We start from the raw sequence: 20,603 nt of genomic DNA on the forward strand, positions 1-20,603 counted from the left end.
GAAGCCAGCAGCGACGGCAGGTCTCTGCACCTGCAAAGCCGCTGCAATTTATTGATTTAAAGCGCCCGCTTTAAATCATTGAACTGCAGCGGCTTATCGGCGTATAACACGCAGGTAGACTTTAGGCTAAAAATTTTAGCCTAAAAAGTGCATGATATACGCCGATAAATATGGTATTTTTTAAATTAAGGGGGGGGGGGGGGTGCATGTAGCTGGATCCTAGAATACCCACCGACTTATTTTTATTTCATATACGCAGTAAATTTACTTGGATTCTTTTGGATAAAAGGTTATTTTTACAACCATTTAATTAATATGTTCCATATTGTTTGACACACTTGCCTTTTGAGTGATCCTTGATTCTAGTTAACAGTTAAAATTGTTCACATTTCCTTTTTGGATCACCAAGATATTATCAAATCTCTCATTTTATTACTGATGTATTATTATAACAATTAATGCAACTGTAAAGCCTGGGTGATTTCCATATCTCATAGTATGAGAAACAACCCCCTTACACATTAGTGGAAAAACAAATTAGCATGGGTTTTCCTCTATAAAGTGCAACTGGAAGGGGAAGGCATTAGCAGTTTGTTCTTGAAAAATTAAGATTAAATCTACAGTTGTTTCCATTGCATCTAAGAATGTGAATATTCAGAGAGTTCTAATGAGTCTGAATTGTGACCCTGTAGAAAGAAGAGTTTGTATAAAGCTGTAAAATGATTGCATGCTTAAAGTGTTGGAGTCATTTAAAACTACTTTTAGCTAGTTGCCCAGACATGTAAAAGTTGAGAATAGATCGTAATGGTTCTTACTTCTAAGACCAGCTGCGAGTTATTAGACTATATAAAACTGTGAACTTCGCTGTAGTGCACTCCATTCCACAGCCAAAAAGTAAATCTAAGTAATATTTTTCTCTGCTTAGACTTAAAGGGGTACTCCACCCCTAGACATCTTATCCCCTAACCAAAGGATAGGGGATAAGATGTCTGATCGCGGGGATCCCGCCGCTGGGGACCCCTGCATTCTACCATGTGGCACCCACCTGTAACGGTTTCCGGAACCGCTGGAGGCCCTCAGGTTAATACCATCCCGACCACAGGGACGTAAGATTGTGACGTCACGACTCTGCCCCTGTGTGACATCACACCCGCCCCCTCAATGCAAGTCTATGGGAGGGGGCATGACTTGCAAATAAAAAGCAGCACAGATAGAAAAGCACGTAAACATGGGTACCAATTTAATCGTATTGACCAACAGAATAAAGAAAACATGTGCAGTGTAAAAAAAGAAACCTTCCACAATTCCACCTTCCCCACACAAATATATATATATTTTTTTGTTTTTCCATACATTGTATGGTAAAATTTGTAATTTTTTATTAAGTACAATTGGTCAAGCAAAAAAGCCCTCATTTGGGTCTGTGGATGTTTTTTTAGAAGGCGGGGAGATAAAAAAAATGAAAATGCAAGAATAAAATTGGCTGTGTCCTTAAAGGGGTACTCCAGTGAAAAACTATTTTATTTTTTTTAAATCAACTGGTGCCAAAAAGTAAAACAGATAAAATCCTTCCAGTACTTCTCAGCTGCTGTATGCTCCAGATGAAGTTCTCTTCTTCTTCAATATCTTTTCTGTCTGACCACAGTGCTCTCTGCTGACCCCTCTGTTCATGTCAAGAACTGTCCAGAGCAGGATAGGTTTGCTATGGGGATTTGCTCCTGCTTTGGACAGTTCCTGACATGCACAGTGGTGTCCACAGAGAGACAAACAGACAGAAAACAACTCCAGAAAGAAAATAACTTTCTGTGAAGCATACAGCAGCTGATAAGTACTGGAAGGATTAAAGTGTATCCGTCAGATCCAACACATTTTTTTTTTAAAATATATCACTCAGTACCTAAATTATGACCATGTACATCTAATTTTTATGTATCTAGCACCTTTACTTATTTTTTATTACACTTTCAATTTAGCTCACTAGTCTGAATTCCTCTCAAAGGGAGGGGGCGTGGCCTCACTGTGCAGGTATCCGCCCCCTCCCTCAGTATGCTGATTGCTCACATCTCCCCTACCATTAGCAAAACTACAACTCCCAGCTTGTCGTCATTGACAGTAGCTGGACACAAGCTGACAGTGGGATTATTTTTCCTCCAGCTGTGAGCCCTGTGCTCACAGCTGTCAATCAAGGAAGTGTGTCCAATGGTGATGATGCATGGACACAGCAGGACTAGTATGTGTCCAAGCAGGCAGGGGGCAGTTGTTTGACTGGCTTTTTCAGTATGAAATACTGAACATTTTCTAATGAAAGCAATTGCAAAACCTATTATTTTTGCATGCTTTACAACATATCAAAAGTTGTTGTATCTGACAGTGCCCATTTAAAATTTTCACATAGAAGTAATTTACAAATCTGTTAAACTTGCTTGCACAAGTTGATTTATAAAAAAAAAAAAAAAAAAGGTCTTCCCCGGAGTACCTGATTTAGTTTTTCTAACCATTAAGATTCTGTGGGAGGTGCGGGTTGGAACCAATGGACAGGTATAAGAGTCTTGGCTGCTGCCAGCATGTGGTTAGAGCAATCAGTTGTATGGAAAGTTTTAATTTCACAGACTCTGTTAATGGTATGCTCATTTGCCTCCAAAAAAGGTCTGATTTCTGAGCAGGACCACCATATTTGAGTGAATGTGCTGTCAGCCTCACCACATCTCTGGCAGGTCTTGGGCCTAGATAGACCCAGTCTATGGAGGGCTTCAGGGGTTCTATACCACCTTGTCAACTACTTAAAGTGTTTTTACTGTAGATTTATGCATCTGGAGAAGCCATGGGAACACCTCAACACATGACACTGCTGCTCAGGAAAAAGTTGGAAACCCAACTCATGTTCAATGAGTAAAGATAAAGTGGTGGATGGGAGGAGGCCTCTTGCAATAGGCGGTGGAAGAAGAGTGATAACCTCAGTTTGACTGCAGATCCAGGGAGGCAGAACTCTTGTCCTCATGAAAGGGACTTGGCAATGGCAAAACTCTTTAGAAAGGTAAGATAGGACTGTCATGCCGAAAAAGCATGTAGGAAAGCTGAGGAGTGTGTGTGTGTGTGTGTGTTTGTCAGTACATCTTGGCTGGGCGTCTTCTAATCAGGGAGGATGTCTGCAAGTGTGGTGGACGCCAATGCAGAGCATACAGGATTGGCTGAGGTTGGGGCAGCTGGGTTGATCAAGGCTAGTGCAATTCATGAGGCCAGCGATCGTGCTATAGATGGGTGGTCTGGGCCCAGATCTGAGAAAGTACTTTTAACAAGTAGGGTGCCCTTAAGAAGTTAGTTGCAGAGTTGAGAGGCTTCGTGTCTGCAGGAGAGCCAGAGAGGAATCCGAGTTGCGCTGTTTCTAAAACAGTGCCCGGAAGGATCACCCTATCCGTAACCAGTTCTACCCATTTCTTAAGATGAGCAGCCCTATAGTAGGTTTCAGCATCAGGTAGATATTCCCCATGGCTCAAGAGGTGGCTCAGGATCTAGAGGTTGGAAAGGTGACCTGAAAAAACCCTAAACAGAATGCACACCCTTATAAGGGTGGTCCTGCTCCGGAACCTATCCTAACCTGATGAGCCCTAAACAAATTTCCAGCTAACTGGCTAAATACAGGTTAGCAAGCTACCTGGGCCTGTCCCTGTAAGTAACTAAGACCCATAAGAGAAAATACTCATATCCTCCATATGGTTTAAATGAGGCTTTGCAGTTTGGTTGTTTATTTTATCCAGCGTTATTTAATCCTGTTTGTCTTTAACCTAGGATATCTGTATATATATTCCTGTAGTTCTATCTTGGGAAATGACAAAAATGTTATATCAGGTGCTAATTTCATATTATCCTTTGTGAATTAGTCATTAGTTGGTATTGTACACCTCTTTTGGCTGTAGGCTAGGATACTTACTGTTTTTGGCCATCTTTACTAGAGATGAGTGAATTTCTGAAAAATGTTATTCGTCCGATTTGCCGAATTTTTCGAAAAAATTGGTTTCGGTCCGAATTTATTTGCATCGAAATGCTATTAAAAATGGCTATTTCTGTCCTAAAGAGAGGCTCAATAGGAGTGTAGAACACTTTGCCTTGTCCTAACACGCATAGGGAGTGTGCTGTATTAGTGAAATAATACTGTTATTCAGTATGACATGCAGATTACAGGCATCGCTATTACAATCACTGGCGCAGAGTATCTGGATGTGGCAGATTGTTTATTTAATTTTGATTTAATTTTATTAGAATTTATTTTAATTTGTTGATTACCCATTCTGGTGAGCATTGAGCTGGCGCTTCTCTGCCAGGTGAAATACCACCTGTTCCAGCCCCTGCCTCTCAGTGCCCCCCTGACTGTGAAAGTGCAAATGTTTCATTTAATCAGTTAGATTCATTGTTATTGCTTCAAGCTGTTTAAGTGGATTGTTGTGATAATTCCACAGGTAATATGATGTTGATGACCATAGGGCCCAAGTCTTGAAAAGATCACATCAATTTTTTTTAATTTAAAATTTATATTAGATTCCCAAGTTTAATGTCCCAGCGTTTACTTTGAATTAAAACTGTATGACCGCAAAACTCAATCTAACAAGGAGTTACATGGCGTCACAATGACAGAGCCTAGAGGTGGCAGCAGCATAAGTAGACCATAATATGGCAGAATGACACAGCCTGGAATTGTCGACAGCAAGAGTAAACCATATAGTGGCTGAATGGCACAGCCTGGAATTTGCGGTAGCAAAAAGAGACCATATAGTGGCTGAATGACACAGCCTGGAGGGGGTGGAAGCATGAGGAGACCTTATAGTGGCTGAATGACACAGCCTGGAGGCAGCAGAAGCATGAGGAGACCTTATAGTGCCTGAATGACACAGCCTGGAGGTGGCAGCAGCAAGAGGAGACCATATAGTGGCTGAATAACACAGCCTGGAGGTGGCGGCAGCATGGGTAGAACATATAGTGGCTGAACGACACAGCGTAGAGTTGGCGGAAGCATGAGGAGACCATATAGCTGCTAAATGACACAGCGTGGAGGTGGCGGCAGCAGGAAGAGGCCATATAGTGGCTGAATGGAACAGCCTTGAGGATGGCAGCAGCATAAGGAAAACATATGGTGGCAGAATGAGACAGCCTGGAGGAGGCAGCAGCAGCATCAGGAGTCCTGAAAGTGACACAGTAACAGAGTGGTGCGGTGGTGGCATTACCAGTACCCGGTGAGGAAGGCGGGTGAAAAAAGGTCTGATGCAGAGGAATGCTTGTAACTGTGGAGCAGCGCCTTAAATCTGTTTGGCACTATCCATATTTGCGAAGTGTTTGTGTGGTCGATCTACACTGAGGCATCAGGCATTGGTGGGTGGAAATTCTGGCTGATCCATGCCTGATTCATCTTCACAAAGGTCAGTCTCTATAAATTTTTCATGGACAGACGACTTCTCCTTGGGGTGACTATGGCCCCAGCCACACTAAACACCAATAGCACACTACTGGCTGGGCAGAACAGCTTTTCCAGGCCAAACTCTGCTAGTTGTGGCCACAAATCAAGTTTGGATGCCCAGAAGTACAGCAGATCTTCAAGGTGTGTTGGGATGGGCATGTCAAGGTATTACACCACCTTCTGATTCAGGTCCTGCTCCAGGTCTACCTGCTGCTGATGAGTTGCTACACTAAGTGGGTGAAGAAAGGTACTCATCAGCGACTGTAGACTCATACTCAGACTATGGTAGCACTACACCGTTCTGACGCTGCAGCTCAAGGAGGGTGTGCTTTGCGGTGTACGAGTGGCTGAAGTGCATTCCTTCCCATTGTTAGGTTGTCTTGCAAATGGGATGAACACTTTAGGAACCGCTTGACAACCAGATTGAACATGTGTGCCATGCAGGGCACATGGCTTAGCCTTCCCATTTGCAGTGCAGACAAGTTGTTCTTCCCGTTGTCAGTCACCATGGTTCCCATTTCCAGTTTTCATGGAGTAAGCCATGCTCCGATTTCTTTATGAATGACTTTTAGCAGTTCCTCCCCTGTGTGACTCCATTCTCCAAGGCAAACCATGTGAAGAACAACGTGACGCCCTGCACACATAGTATGCTGAAGGGTCACTGAGACTTGTCCATGCAGTGGAGGCTGAGGACACGGTGTAGGATGAGGAGTCGCACACTATCACAGTACCAACAGCCTAAGAGTGCGGAGGAGGAAGCGGTGTGCCCTGTCCGAGTTGGTGTTGTGGCTGTGCAAGAACCACATTCACCCAGTGGGCTGTAAAGGACAGGCATTGTCCCTGACCATCTCCAGACATTACAGCTCCAGACGTCGGTGCTGCCGTGCACTTTGGTACACACCAACAAGCTCAAGGACTGGCCCACCTTCTCTTCCACAAAATTGTGCAGGGCTGGTACTGCCTTCTTCACAAAGAAATGACGGCTTGGGACTCTCCACCTCGGCTCGGCACAAGCCATCAGTTCTCTGAAAGGTGCAGAGTCCACCACTTGAAAAGAAAGGGAATGAAGCACCAGCAACTTGGACAGGAGCACATTCGGCTTCTGCGCCGTTGGATGAGTGGGCGCATACTGTTGTCTCTTGGATATGGCAAGAGACAGCTGAGGTGGTGGAGCCATGGCTGGCTGAAAGAGGGAGCGGCGTGCCACTGGTTGATGCAGTAGGCTGGACCACCACATCGGAGCCATGGTTCTCCCAGGCCGCTTTATGCTGGCGCAGCATATGTTGACGCAGGGCCGTGGTGCCAACATTGGGACCCTGGCAACGCTTCACCTTCTGCCGACACATCTTGCATGTGGCTATGTTATCCTCCTCCAGATGCTTGATGAAAAACTGCCACACCACCAATTAGCTGATTTTCCCACAAACAGTCCACACTTATTGACTGCTACTGCCGCTGTCTCCAGGAACCCCTGTTCCACTACACTACCTCCCGGGAAGGTAGGAAGTGAGCAGCGGCCCCTTGAAAAAGGAAACAAAACGGTGTTGGGGAGCGGAGCACGGCACTTTAGAATGGGTAAGCCCTAATTAGCACCTTATGCACTGACATTCTTTTATTGGGAGTAGCTATTGCACTTTGATCCAGCTGTTAGTTATACACTGGGAGTCTTTTTTCCGGAGAGATTATTCACCCAGCCGGGGTCCCCAGTGTCCAAACAGGACAAATTTCTTATTGTGTAGGTGCATTGTATACAACTTCTACAGAGTTGTTCCCAGATCATTACAATAGTGTCTGTGTCTCTGTACTGTTGCTCGGCCTATGTTTTTGAGGTCCTTATTGATTCCAGCTTTATTTTGGTCTCAGGTTTTTATATTACATTGATTTAATAAAGATATTGCATTTATTTACTCTTTCCTTTGTGTGTGGTTGTTTACCTCCTGGGAAGGTAGGTTGCCAGGAAGCAGGTGGTCTTCCCTGGGCACGATTGGGTCCAGAATTCCCACTTGTGCCATCATGCTGACTGCCAACCATGCTACCACCTTGCTGGCTCAGCTGCTGCCTCACGGACAACCTGTAACCCTCTTTTCCTGATGATAATGAAGCCCCTTCTGCACTCGTCCCCCAATTGCGATCGGCTTCATCATCATCAACAAGTGTCAACATGTCACTGATGTCCTCCTCAGGTTCCTCAACAGTGTCTTCTTCAGGACCCTGAACGCTGGCAACACCACCTCCTACATCACTCTCCTCATCACTACTTGCCCACTTAGCGGAGAAAGCGGCGGATATCTCCTCCACTTCTTAGCTGGGCAGTGGCTGCTTACTGTCCTCTATCATCCTCACTGAATAGTGGAGCTGAACCCACAGCATAAGATACTTCTTTAGGGGAGGGAACAGCATAGGACAGAGACAATGGGAGGACAGGGACTGTTCCCGGGCAATGCCAACTGAAGGTTGTATCTGAGGAACTGGAATGAATCCCGCCACTCACTTATCTTCGTATAATGCTGAATCTTTATTATGCAATTCAGCATTATACGAAGAAAAGTGAGTGCCGGGATTCATTCCATTTTCATAATTTTTTCCTCGTGCACCATGCTGGTCCATGTGCCGCCCTACATCCTGAACTAGTATCTGAGGAACCCACTGACTGTTGACTGGGGGTATCAGATGTCACTTGTGAGGATGTAATTGACCGTGTTAACCAATCGATGATGGCAGATGGGTTGCTGGTCGAGAGACGACCGCTAGCTGATATCGGGAGATCAAGCTTCTTGCTAAGACTCCTGCTGCCACTCGCCCCTAGTCTGCTGCGATCTGTGCCTGATGAATTTAGGCCTTTGCCACTCCTCTGTGCACATCCTGGCACTTCTCTGCCTGACATACTTCGTGCGTATATGAGGGGAGTACAATACGCAACGCTTAAAACAGTATTTGTCAAGAACACCAGAAGGTGATTACTTTTGCCTGGCCTTTCACAGGATCTAGGCCCTTTGACAGTTTAACAGGTACAAAATAGCACACTACTTAGATGTAGGTATGTGGTATGCACTTATGAGGGCAGAAAAAATGTGCTACAGTATGCTTAAAAAAGTATTGGAGTAAAACACCAGCCAGTGATTACTTTTTCCTGGCCTTTCACAGTACTTAGGCCTTTGACAGATTAACAGGTACAAAAGAGTACACTACTTAGACGTAGGTATGTGGTATGCACTTATGAGGGCAGAAGAATGCACTACAGTACGCTTAAAAAAGTATTGGAGTAAAACACCAGCCGGTGATTACTTTTGGATGGCTTTTCACAGGATCTAGGCCCTTAACAAATTAACAGGTACAAAGTAGTACACTACTTAGATGTAGGTATGTGGTATGCACTTATGAGGGCAGAAAAGTGCCCTATAGTACGCTTAAAAATGTGTTGGAGTAAAACACCAGAAGGTGATTACTTTTGCCTGGCCTTTCACAGGATCTAGGCCCTTTGACAGTTTAACAGGTACAAAATAGCACACTACTTAGATGTAGGTATGTGGTATGCACTTATGAGGGCAGAAAAAATGTGCTACAGTATGCTTAAAAAAGTATTGGAGTAAAACACCAGCCAGTGATTACTTTTTCCTGGCCTTTCACAGTACTTAGGCCTTTGACAGATTAACAGGTACAAAAGAGTACACTACTTAGACGTAGGTATGTGGTATGCACTTATGAGGGCAGAAGAATGCACTACAGTACGCTTAAAAAAGTATTGGAGTAAAACACCAGCCGGTGATTACCTTTGTATGGCTTTTCACAGGATCTAGGCCCTTAACAAATTAACAGGTACAAAGTAGTACACTACTTAGATGTAGGTATGCACTTATGAGGGCAGAAAAATGCCCTACAGCGCTACAGTACGCTTAAAAAACATATTGGAACAAAATACCACCCTGTAATTACTTTTGCCTGGCCTTTCACAGTATGTAGGCCCTTGACAAATTAACAGGTACAAAATAGTACTACTTAGATGTAGGTATGTGGTATGCACTTATGAGGGCAGAAAAATGCGCTTCAGTATGCTTAAAAAGTATTGGAGTAAAACACCAGCCGGTGATTACTTTTACCTGGCCTTCCACAGTATCTAGTCCATTGACAGATTAACAGGTACAAAATAGTACACTACTTAGATGTAGGTATGTGGTATGCACTTATGGGGGCAGAAACCTGTGCTACAGTATGCTTAAAAAAGTATTGGAGTAAAACACCAGCCAGTGATTACTTATGCCTGGCCTTTTACAGTATCTAGGCCCATGACAGATTAACAGGTACAAAATAGTACACTACTTAGATGTATGTATGTGGTAAGCACTCATGAGGGCAGAAAAATGCGCTACAGTACGCTTAAAAAACTTATTGGAGTAAAACACCAGCCGGTGATTAATTTTGACTGGCCTTTCACATTATCTAGGCCCTTGACAGATTAACAGGTACAAAATGGTACATTACTTAGATGTAGGTATGTAGTATGCACTTATGAGGGCAGAAAAATGCACTATAGTACGCTCAAAAAGCATAATGGAGTAAAACACCAGCAGGTGATTACTTTTGCCTGGCCTTTCACAGTATCTAGACCCTTGACAGATTAACAGGTACAAAATAGTACACTACTTAGATGTAGGTATGTGATATGCACTTATGAGGGCAGAAAAATGCATTATAGTACGCTTAAAAAATGTATTGGAGTAAAACACCAACCGGTGATTACTTTTTCCTGGCCTTTCACAGTATGTAGGCCCTTGACAGATTAACAGGTCCAAAATAGTACACTACTTAATGCGCTACAGTACACTTAAAAAACTTATTTGTGCACAACACCAGCAGTACACAACAGTGCTGTAGCACAAAGTCGCTGTGTACTAAACTCAAAATAGCACTATTTAAAAGACTGTTAGGAATGGACTGCTGGGTATAATGCCATATACAGACTAGTATTACCAGCAGACCATTTGTTGTGGAACATAGACACAGAGTTGCACTGAAAAATGATTCCTCCATCCTCTGCTAAGGTTTCTCCAGCTGAGCCAGCTTGTTCAAATGTATGAGGCAACACACAGCTCTCGCCCCCTCTCTGTAATACAATGCTGTAGAAAGTGACTGGGAGGTTAATGGCTACAGTAAAAATTATTTTCAGTGAAAAATGCACTGCTCTGTGTCCACCAGAACGCTGACATGACTTGGAGGTTAAACGCTGCTGGAAAAAATGTTTCTATGTAACACATAAAGCGCTGTCAATCCTATCTCTCTGCGGTGAAAGGACGAAGTGACTAGCCGGAATATGGCTGCCAATTACATATGGCTGTGACATCACCGGGATGACTGGCTGCTGATAGGCTGCATCCTGCATGTGAGTCAGGGTCATCCCGCCTACCCTTGTTCCCGCCTTCCCAGGATTCCTTGCCCCATGTCCTCACATGTGGATCGACCATATTAGATGCTCTTAAGCATGGACAAAACTAAATGGAGTTTAATGAAGTGATTCGTGCGATAGATCGTGGCGATATTCGCATTTGTTGTGAATCAAATTTTTCGTGAAATTTGTAACGAATTCGGATTTGTCATATTCGATTTGCTCATCTCTGGAAACAAGCTTACTAATGTTTCCACACAAAATGTGGTGGCTTTAACCCCTTAAGGATGTAGGGTTTTTCAGTTTTTGCACTTTCGTTTTTTCCTTTTAAAAATCATAACCCTTTCAATTTTCCACCTAAAAATCCATATTATGGCTTATTTTTTGCATCACCAATTCTACTTTGCAGTAACATTAGTCATTTTACCCAAAAATTCACGGCGAAACGGGAAAAAAAATCATTGTGTGACAAAATCAAAGAAAACGCCATTTTGTAACTTTTGGGGGCTTCCGTTTCTACGCAGTGCATATTTCGGTAAAAATGACACCTTCTCTTTATTTTGTAGGTCCATATGGTTAAAATGATACCCTACTTATAGAGGTTTCATTTTGTCGTACTTCTGGAAAAAATCATAACTACATGCAGGAAAATGTATACGTTTAAAAATGTCCTCTTCTGACCCCTATAAATTTTTTATTTTTCCACGTACAGGGCGTTATGAGGACTCATTTTTTGCGCCGTGATCTGAAGCTTTTATCGGTACCATTTTTGTTTCGATCAGACTTTTTGATTAATTATTTAATGGTTTAAAAAGTGACCAAAAATACGCTTTTTTTGGACTTTGGAATTTTTTTGCGTGTACGCCATTGACGTGCGGTTTAATTAATGATATATTTTTATAGTTCGGACATTTACGCACGCAGCAATACCACATATGTTTATTTTTATTTACACTGTTTAATTTTTTTATGGGAAAAGGGGGGTGATTCAAACTTTTATTGGGGAAGGGGTTAAATGACCTTTACTAACACCTTTTTTTTAACTTTTTTTTTGCAGTGTTATAGCTCCCATAGGGGTCTATAACACTGCACACACTGATCTCTCATGCTGATCACTGGTGTGTATTAACATGCCTGTGATCAGTGTTATCGGCGCTTGACTGCTCCTGCCTGGATCTCAGGCACGGAGCAGTCATTCGTCGATCGGACACCGAGGAGGCAGGTAAGGGCCCTCCCGGTGTCCTGTAAGCTGTTCGGGATGCCGCGATTTCACCGCGGCGGTCCCGAACAGCCCGATTGAGCATCCGGGTTACTTTCACTTTCACTTTAGACGCGGCAGTCAGCTTTGATCGCCGTGTCTGAAGGGTTAATACAGGGCATCACTGCGATCGGTGATGTCCTGTATTAGCCGCGGGTCCCGGCCGTTGATAGCCGCAGGGACCGACCCGATATGATGCGGGGAGACCGCATGACCCCGCGGCATATCACGGAGCCGGCGGAGGAAGTAAATATACGTCCTTCTTCGTTAACGGGTTAAGCTCTGGAAAACCCTACAGCTCAGAGCATGTGTAAAAGGAGCAAAACGTAGGAAAAAAATCACCAAATACAATATGCAATAGTAAATGTTGTGGAAAAATACCTGTCAGAAACAAAAACCCATAAAGAACACTTTACTCCACCATTAGTAAATGAGGCCCATTATCTTTATTCTTAAGGTGTAAATAATTAAAATTATACCCAAATTGTATAGGTTTTTTATTACTTAATAGATACAAATTATAACTTTACTTCTGAAAATGCGTATGCTTAAAATCATCCTCTTCTGACCCCTATAACTTTTTATATTTTATATATTACCGTATATACTCAAGTATAAGCCTTCCCGAATATAAGCCGAGGCCCCTAATTTCACCCCAAAAACCCAGGAAAAGTTATTGACTCAACTATAAGCCTAAGGTGGGAAATACATCATCCCCCCATGTCATCATCCCCCCCTGTCATCATCCAGACCCCCCTCATTAACACCCCAATCATCATCACCGCCGTCATCATCACCCCGTCATCACTACCCCGTCATCATAACCCTGTCATCATCCCCCTTGTCATCATCCCCCCCCTTCATCATCACCACCTGTCAATCCCATCTCAGTGGTCTTCAACCTGCGGACCACCAGATGTCTGGGCATGCTGGGATCTGCGGACCATCATCGGCTGTCCGGGCATGCTGGGAGTTGTAGTTTTGAAACATCTGGAGGTCCGCAGGTTGAAGACTACTGCGGCCTTCGTCATCATCCAGACCCCTTTTTGTTTTCTACTCACCTCCCCTCGGTGGGAAGGAAGGGTGAGCTGGTCCAGGCTGTCCATATTCGACCACCTATGCTGCAGGGACCGTCCAGTGGGGAGGGTTAGTCGTTCCGGGCTGTCCATCTTCATCGGGAGGCCCTCTTCTCCGCTCCAGGCCAGCCCCGGACTAGTGACGTTGCCTTGATGACGACGCGCAGGGATGTCCCTGCGCATGAACTTCCCTGCCCGGTGGCGTCAATGCAACATGACTAGGCTGTCCGGGCATGCTGGGAGTTGTAGTTTTGCAACATCTGGAGGTCCGCAGGTTGAAGACCACTGAAGGGGATTGACAGGCGGAGATGGACGGCCAGGACCATCCCCTCACAGCTAAAGCCAGAAATGTTTTTTGTTCACTCAAGTATAAGCCGAGGGGGACGTTTTCAGCACAAAAAATCGTACTGAAAAACTTGGCTTATACTCGAGTATATATGGTATATTTTTTGAGCTGTGATCTGTAGTTTTTAACTGCACCATTTTTGTTGTGATGGGACGTTTTGATGACTTTTTATTAATTTTTTAATTATTTATGTAGTGATCAAAAAAATGCAGTTTAGGACTTTGGTATTTTTTTTTACATGAACGCCATTGATCATGTGGTTTGATTAACATTATAATTTAATAGTTCAGACATTTATGCATGTGGCGACATCACATATAATTATGTTTTTTTTAATCTTTTTTTTACAATGTTTTGTTTTAAAAAATGGGAAAAGGGGAATTATTCAAACTTTTACTAGGAAAGGGGTTAATTAAATATTTTCTTACACCTTTTTTTACTTTGTTGTAGCCCCCATAGGGGACTATTACATGAAATCATTAGATTGCATACACTGTTCGATGCTATGTCATTGCATAGCATTGATCAGCTGTATCGGCACTCCATTGCTCCAGCATGCCATGGCTGACTGGAGCCTTGAAACGCCAATCAGACATCAAGAAACTAGGTGAGAAGCCTCCGGCCGTCTGCTCAGCTGATCAGAACTCAGCAATTTTGACGCAATGGTCTCGATCAACCCATTGAGTTTGCCAGGATTAGTTTTTCTCTCGATTTAGTTATTGCCGGACATCAGGCCAATCGGCAATTTGCGACGGGTCCCGGTTGCTAATAGTGTGGTGTACAAGCACCAATAGCTGTCCTGTGGCTTTGGACTGTCTCGGGCAGCTTGGTAGCATACAGTGTTGGACCAACCAAGAGACTTACTGTTCAATTAATTATGTTTATACTTTATTGCACAAATAACATTTTCCAAAATTAATTCTAATACTGTTATATGTGTATATGTTTACTGTTACTTTACCTTTAATTGAGAGCAGTGAACCCCATGTGACCCTGCCTGCAAATGGGAAATTCTAAAGTCTCTCCTATATACTGTAGTGCAGTGGGGAGAAGTTACCCCAATACAGTGCTAGTTCACCCTAGTGTGGCTCCTGAGCAACAGCTTAGCTCAGGTGTGCTGTGTGTCGTGTGCTCTGAGGAGAGGCCCAGCTGAAATCTAATCTCCCAACTGGTCATCCTGTAAGGATTTCTTGCAAGGAGGAAGTTCATGCCCATGCGGAGAAGGCTTCAGTACCTTGACAGGACCCTAGCTACCAGGATTCAAGTCAGTATTAATCTGTTTGGTGTAAGCACCACAAGACCCAGCAAGGCAACAGGGCTCCCAAGGGGTTATGCTGCACTCTCACCTAAAGCCAGCTGTACGTGTATTAACATCTGCACCCAGCTCAGTAAAGACAGTTATCCATAACCTGACATCGGTGTGTTCATGTACTCCCTGTGTCTGGCCCAGGAGAAGCTGTCCCCAACCTCGGACCATGTATAGGATAACAGTGGCCTGATGCCACAAAGTGATCAGGTATTTCTACTAACACCACCACATGTCACCACAATAGAAACCAGGACCCAGCAGATATGAAGTGCTGTAAGCTCCTGCGCAAGCTTCATACAGCACAAGCTGGCAATGAACTTAAATATACATCCATTGTCGTTAAGGGGGTTAATGCGCACCTGTCATATCATAGAAACAAAATAATGCTCATACATGTTACTCGCTAGGTCATGCTGATTTTTTTACATGACTGTTTTATGTGCCTAGTATTTAGCTCACAAATCCCTCTATTCTACCGCTCTTTCATTCTGAAATCCACTGCACAGGAAGGGATGTGTCCAAGGCAAGCACTGAGCTTGCTTTCACTCACCATGCATTCACTTCCTCCCTTAATCTGCTGTGATGTGCTGGGTGTGTAGATTCAATGATTGCTGCTCTCTCAACCCCTCCTCTTTCTTTTCATGCTGTAGTCTAATAGACAGGACTGCTAGTTATCCACTCACTTTCTGGACTTTATCCCAGCTTGAGGTGATGCTGCAACTGGGCAAGGTTATATTTTGGATGGCATGAAGACCACTAGTGGGGTTTATTTATAAGCCATGATTTCTATGAAAAGGAGATAAAAAAATTTCTTATGAAGTATATTAGAAAGGTTAATGTTTTGCCAACATGTACAATGTATATAAAATGTTTTGGAATCTGGAAGTGCTCATTTAATAAAAGCCTGATCCAGAGTACTCTGGACCAAAGGTTCACCTTCCAACAAGTCAATTTTGTAGAAGACACATACCCTATTGTATTAAACATGTTAGAAATAGGAGAAACTATTGTGGTCAACCAAAACTTTTGATCCCTTTTTTTTTTTTTTTTTTTAAAGAAATCATGGCTTATAAAACAGAACACTAGGGGTCCCTATACCATCCACAACATAATCCTGTTTGGCTGCAGGAAGTGAGGAGGGGACTAGCACTCCTCTGTTCTCACTCCTGTCTTGATTATTAAACCTTCTGAAAACAGAGAGGAGGGGGTTATAGGGCAGCCTTTGCTTACCTTGGACACGTCCCTTCCTGAGTAGTGGATATTAGTGAACACCATAACAGAAGGATTTGTGAACCAAATACAGAAGCTAGACCCATAAAAAAGACATGCAAAGCATTTGTATGACCCAGTGAGTAACAACTATAAACAGTATTGTTTTCTTTAAAGATTCTGTAATAACAGGGATTTTTCCACAGGACTGGGACTTAAAGGAGATGTCCGTCGCAGAGTTTTTCTATTCCGTCCTGCCTGGGTTGCAAAAAAAGACAAAACAAACTTTCACTTACCTCCATATGTTCTCCCGGAGCTCCGCAACAGCTGATCGGTCAGCCGGCCCGGGCTGTCTGCTTACTACTTCCTTTAGCCCGGTACATCACACAGCGCTTCAGCATATCACCGACCCCAGCGATGTCCCGCCTCGGCCAGGGTGATAGGCTGAAGCGCCGTGCGACATACCGGGCTAAAGGAAGTAGGAAGTAAACAGCCTGGCCGACCGATCAGCTGTTGCGGAGCTCCGGGAGAACATATTGAGGTAAGTGAAAGTTTGTTTTGCCTTTTTTTGCAGCCCGGGCAGGACAGAATAAAAAAAAAGTCTGCACCGGACATCTCCTTTAACAAAATATGGTGCCAATATTCTTAAAAGGGGACAAAAAAAATCCTGGAAACTATGAGGGACATTTATCAATGTTTGCTTATGTATTTTTTTTTTTTTTCCTTACTTTTTTTTTTTGCTTATGTGTGACTTATTTATATACTGGTAAGCAATTTTTCCTTTTTTACTTTGGTAGTAGCTTTTTCTGCTCCATGTTTGAGCTGGAGTAAATTTAGTCAATTTTTAACCCTGTTGCGACTTATTTTTGCGCAGTAGCGACTGTCGCAGTTAATAAATACCTGACTACCCGTAGTCCATTTTAAAATTATTACTACGTAGTTAATTTTTGGAAAACTTGCTTTTCTCGCTTTCCAGTCAAAATGTCGCACGAAAAATCGCGTAGTCGCAGTTGCGACAATTTTGCGACAATTATAGTAAAGAAAACCTGACTAAACCCGTTAATAAATGTCCATATATATGTCTGTAAGTTTGACATCTGTTATTGGTAAAATGTCAGTGAGTTTTCTGAGTGATGGCATTCTGGAGTCTCATAAGGAAAATAATCTATAACACAGCACCAACGTGGGTTTATGCGGGATTGGTCCTGATCAGCTTCTATGAGAAGTTCCATTATAGATTGAACCTGGGTGCAGTTGCGGATATTGTATCCTATTCCTTATATTTAGAGATTATATAATGACAGGGAGTGTTCCACAGGACTGGCGCTTAGCAAATGTGGTACCAAGATTTAAAAAAGGGTCAAAGAGGGATTCTAGAAACTATGGGCCTGCAATTTTCAAATCTGTGTAAGATTTTGAGAGTTTTTGAGGGATGCTATTCTGTAATATCTTAACAACTTAATAAATATCTTCGTGAATAACCTTCTAATACAGCACCAACATGGGTTTATGCAGGATCTTGTCAGACTAATCTGATCAACTTCTATGAGGAGGTCAGTTATACACTGGACCAGTTTGAAGCTGTGGATCTTGCATATGTGGACTTTTTTACGGCATTAAACCCCCTTCCCGCAGAATGACTTATATAAACATCATGTTATGCTGGTAGTTCGTGCATCATGACGTTTATATAAGTCATTCAGTTAACCCGGCGATGTGTGGCATCGCACGGGTTAACAGGCAGAAGTCCGGCTGTTACCAGTGGGAGACAACTTCTGCAAACCCCCCCAGGACCATTTGTGAACGGTCCTGGTCAGCGATCACTGTGATTGGTCAACAGGGACCAATCACAGTGTCTCAGCTGATTGGGGGGGCTTAACCTCTTAAGGACATCATACTGGGTCGGTCCCGGCGGCTAATGATAGCCGGGACCCTGGGCTAATAGTGTGCGGCACCGTTCGTTGCGTCTAAAATGAAAGTGAAAGCTTCCCGTAAGCTCAGTCAGGCTGATCAGGACCATCGCAATAAAATCGCAATGTCCCGATCAGCTAGCACACGAGTGGAGGTCCTCTTACCTTGCTCCGTCGCGTCCGATCGGCGATTGATTGCTCCAAGCCTGAGATACAGGCTTGAGCAATCGACTGCCCATAACACTGATCAATGCAAAGCTATGGCTTTGCAGTGAACAGTGTAAAAGATCAGTGTGTGCAGTGTTATAGCCCCCTATGGGAGCTAGAACACTGCAAAAAAAAAAGTGGAAAAAAAAGTTAATGAAAGTCATTTAACCCCTTCCCTAATAAAAGTTTGAATCACCACCTCTTCCCATAAAAAAAAAAACAACCAAAAAATAAAAAAAACAGTGTAAATAAAAATAAACATATGTGATATCGCCGGATGTGGAAATGTCCGAATTATAAAAATATATAATTAATTAAACCGCATGGTCAATGGCGTATGCGCAAAAAAATTCCAAAGTCCAAAATAGCGTATTTTTTGTCACTTTTTATATCATGAAAAAATGAATAAAAAGCGATCAAAAAATCCGATCAATACTAAAATGGTACCGATAAAAACTTCAGATTACAGCACAAAAAATGAGCCCTCATACCAGCCTCATACACAGAAAAAAGTTATAGGGGTCAGAAGATGAGAATTTTTTACATATAAATTTTCCTGCATGTAGTTATGATTTTTTTCAGAAGTACGACAAAATCAAACCTATATAAGTAGGGTATCATTTTAACCGTATGGACCTACAAAATAAAGATAAGGTGTCATTTTTACAGAGAAATGCACTGCGTAGAAATGAAAGCCCCCAAAATTTACAAAATTGCATTTTTTCTTAAATTTTGTCGCACAATAAAAAATTTTTCCGTTTCGCCATGGATTTTTTGGTAAAATGACTAATGTCACTGCAAAGTACAATTGGTGGTGCAAAAAAATAAGCCATCATATGGAATTTTATGTGCAAAATTTAAAGCGTTATGATTTTTAGAAGGTGATGAGGAAAAAATGAAAATGCAAAAATGGAAAAACCTTGCGTCCTTAAGGGGTTAAAGTTAATTTCCTCCACTCTGCCTGCCCCTAGAAGGCCGGGCAGAGCAGGGGAAGCTGAGAGATGTGGTGGGGACATACCGCAGGACTGGCGCAGGCAGCAGGGATCGGCAGCAGGCAATGGGAGAAGGCAGCGGCGGCAGGCAAGTGGAGGAGGCAGCGGCGGAGCCAGCATCAGAGGCAGCAGTGAAGATCGCTGTAAAGTGATCTTCACTGCTGCTTCTAGGAGTCTCAAAACTACAACTCTCAGCATGCCCAGACAGCCTTTGGAGTTGTAGTTTTGCAACATCTGGAGGGCCACAGTTTGGAGACTGTGCTTTTCCAGATGTTGCAAAACTACAACTCTCATCATGCCCAGACGGTCCAGGCATGCTGGGAGTTGTAGTTTTGTAACATCTGGCCCTTCATATGTTGCAGAACTACAACTTCCAGCATGCCTGGGCAGTCTGAGCATGCCTGGAGTTGAAGTTTAAAAAAACATCTGGAGGGCTACAGTATTGACACCCCTACACAGTAGTCTCCAAACTCTTCTCCTCCAATTGTTGCAAAACTAGAACTCCCAGCATGCCCTTCGGCTGTCTGAGCATGCTGGGAGTTGTAGTTTTGCAACAACTGGAGGCACACTGGTTGGGAAACATTGTCTGTTTCCTAACTCAGTGTTTCCCAATCCGTGTGCCTCCAGCTGTTGCAAAACTATAACTTTTAGCATGCATTGACAGACCATGCATGCTGGGAGTTGTAGTTTTGAAACAGCTAGAGGCGCACAGGTCGGGAAACAATGAGTTAAGTAACAAACTCTCAGTGTTTTGCAACCAGTGTGCTTCCAGCTGTTGCATAAATATAACCCCAGCATGCACAGAGTTTGTCAACAGCTGGAGGTTTCCCCCCCCCCCCCACCAATGTGAATGTACAGGGTACATTCAAATGGGCGGAGGTTTACAGCGAGTTTCTCGATGCAAGTTGTAGATACAGCAAATTTTCCCCTGCAGCTCAAACTCCCAGCTGGAAACTCGCTGTGAACTCCCGCCTGTGTGAATGTACCCTAAAAACACTACACTACATCTACATAAAATAAAGAATAAAACACTATATATACATATACACCTACACAGTCCCCTCTCCCCTCCCCAATAAAAATGAAAAACGTCTGGTACGGCACTGTTTCCAAAACGGTGCCTCCAGCTGTTGCAAAACAACAACTCCCAGTATTGCCGGATAGCCATTGACTGTGCAGGCATGCTGGGAGTTTTGCAACAGCTGGAAGTGCCCTATTCGGGAATCACTGGTGTAGAATACCCCTATGTCAACCCCTATGCAAATCCCAAATTTAGTCCTCAAATGCGCTCTATCACTTCGGAGCCCTTTCGTATTTCAAGGCAACAGTTTAGGGCCACATATGGGATATTTTTGTACTTTGGAGAAATTGCCTTACAAATTTTGAGGGCTTTTTTTCCTTTTACCACTTATGAAAAGGTAAAGTTGTGGTCTACTCCAGCATTTTATTGTAAAAATGTTTACATTTTTA

The sequence above is a fragment of the Hyla sarda genome, chromosome 4, assembly GCF_029499605.1.
Source record: "Hyla sarda isolate aHylSar1 chromosome 4, aHylSar1.hap1, whole genome shotgun sequence".
Taxonomy (NCBI): Eukaryota; Metazoa; Chordata; class Amphibia; order Anura; family Hylidae; genus Hyla; species Hyla sarda.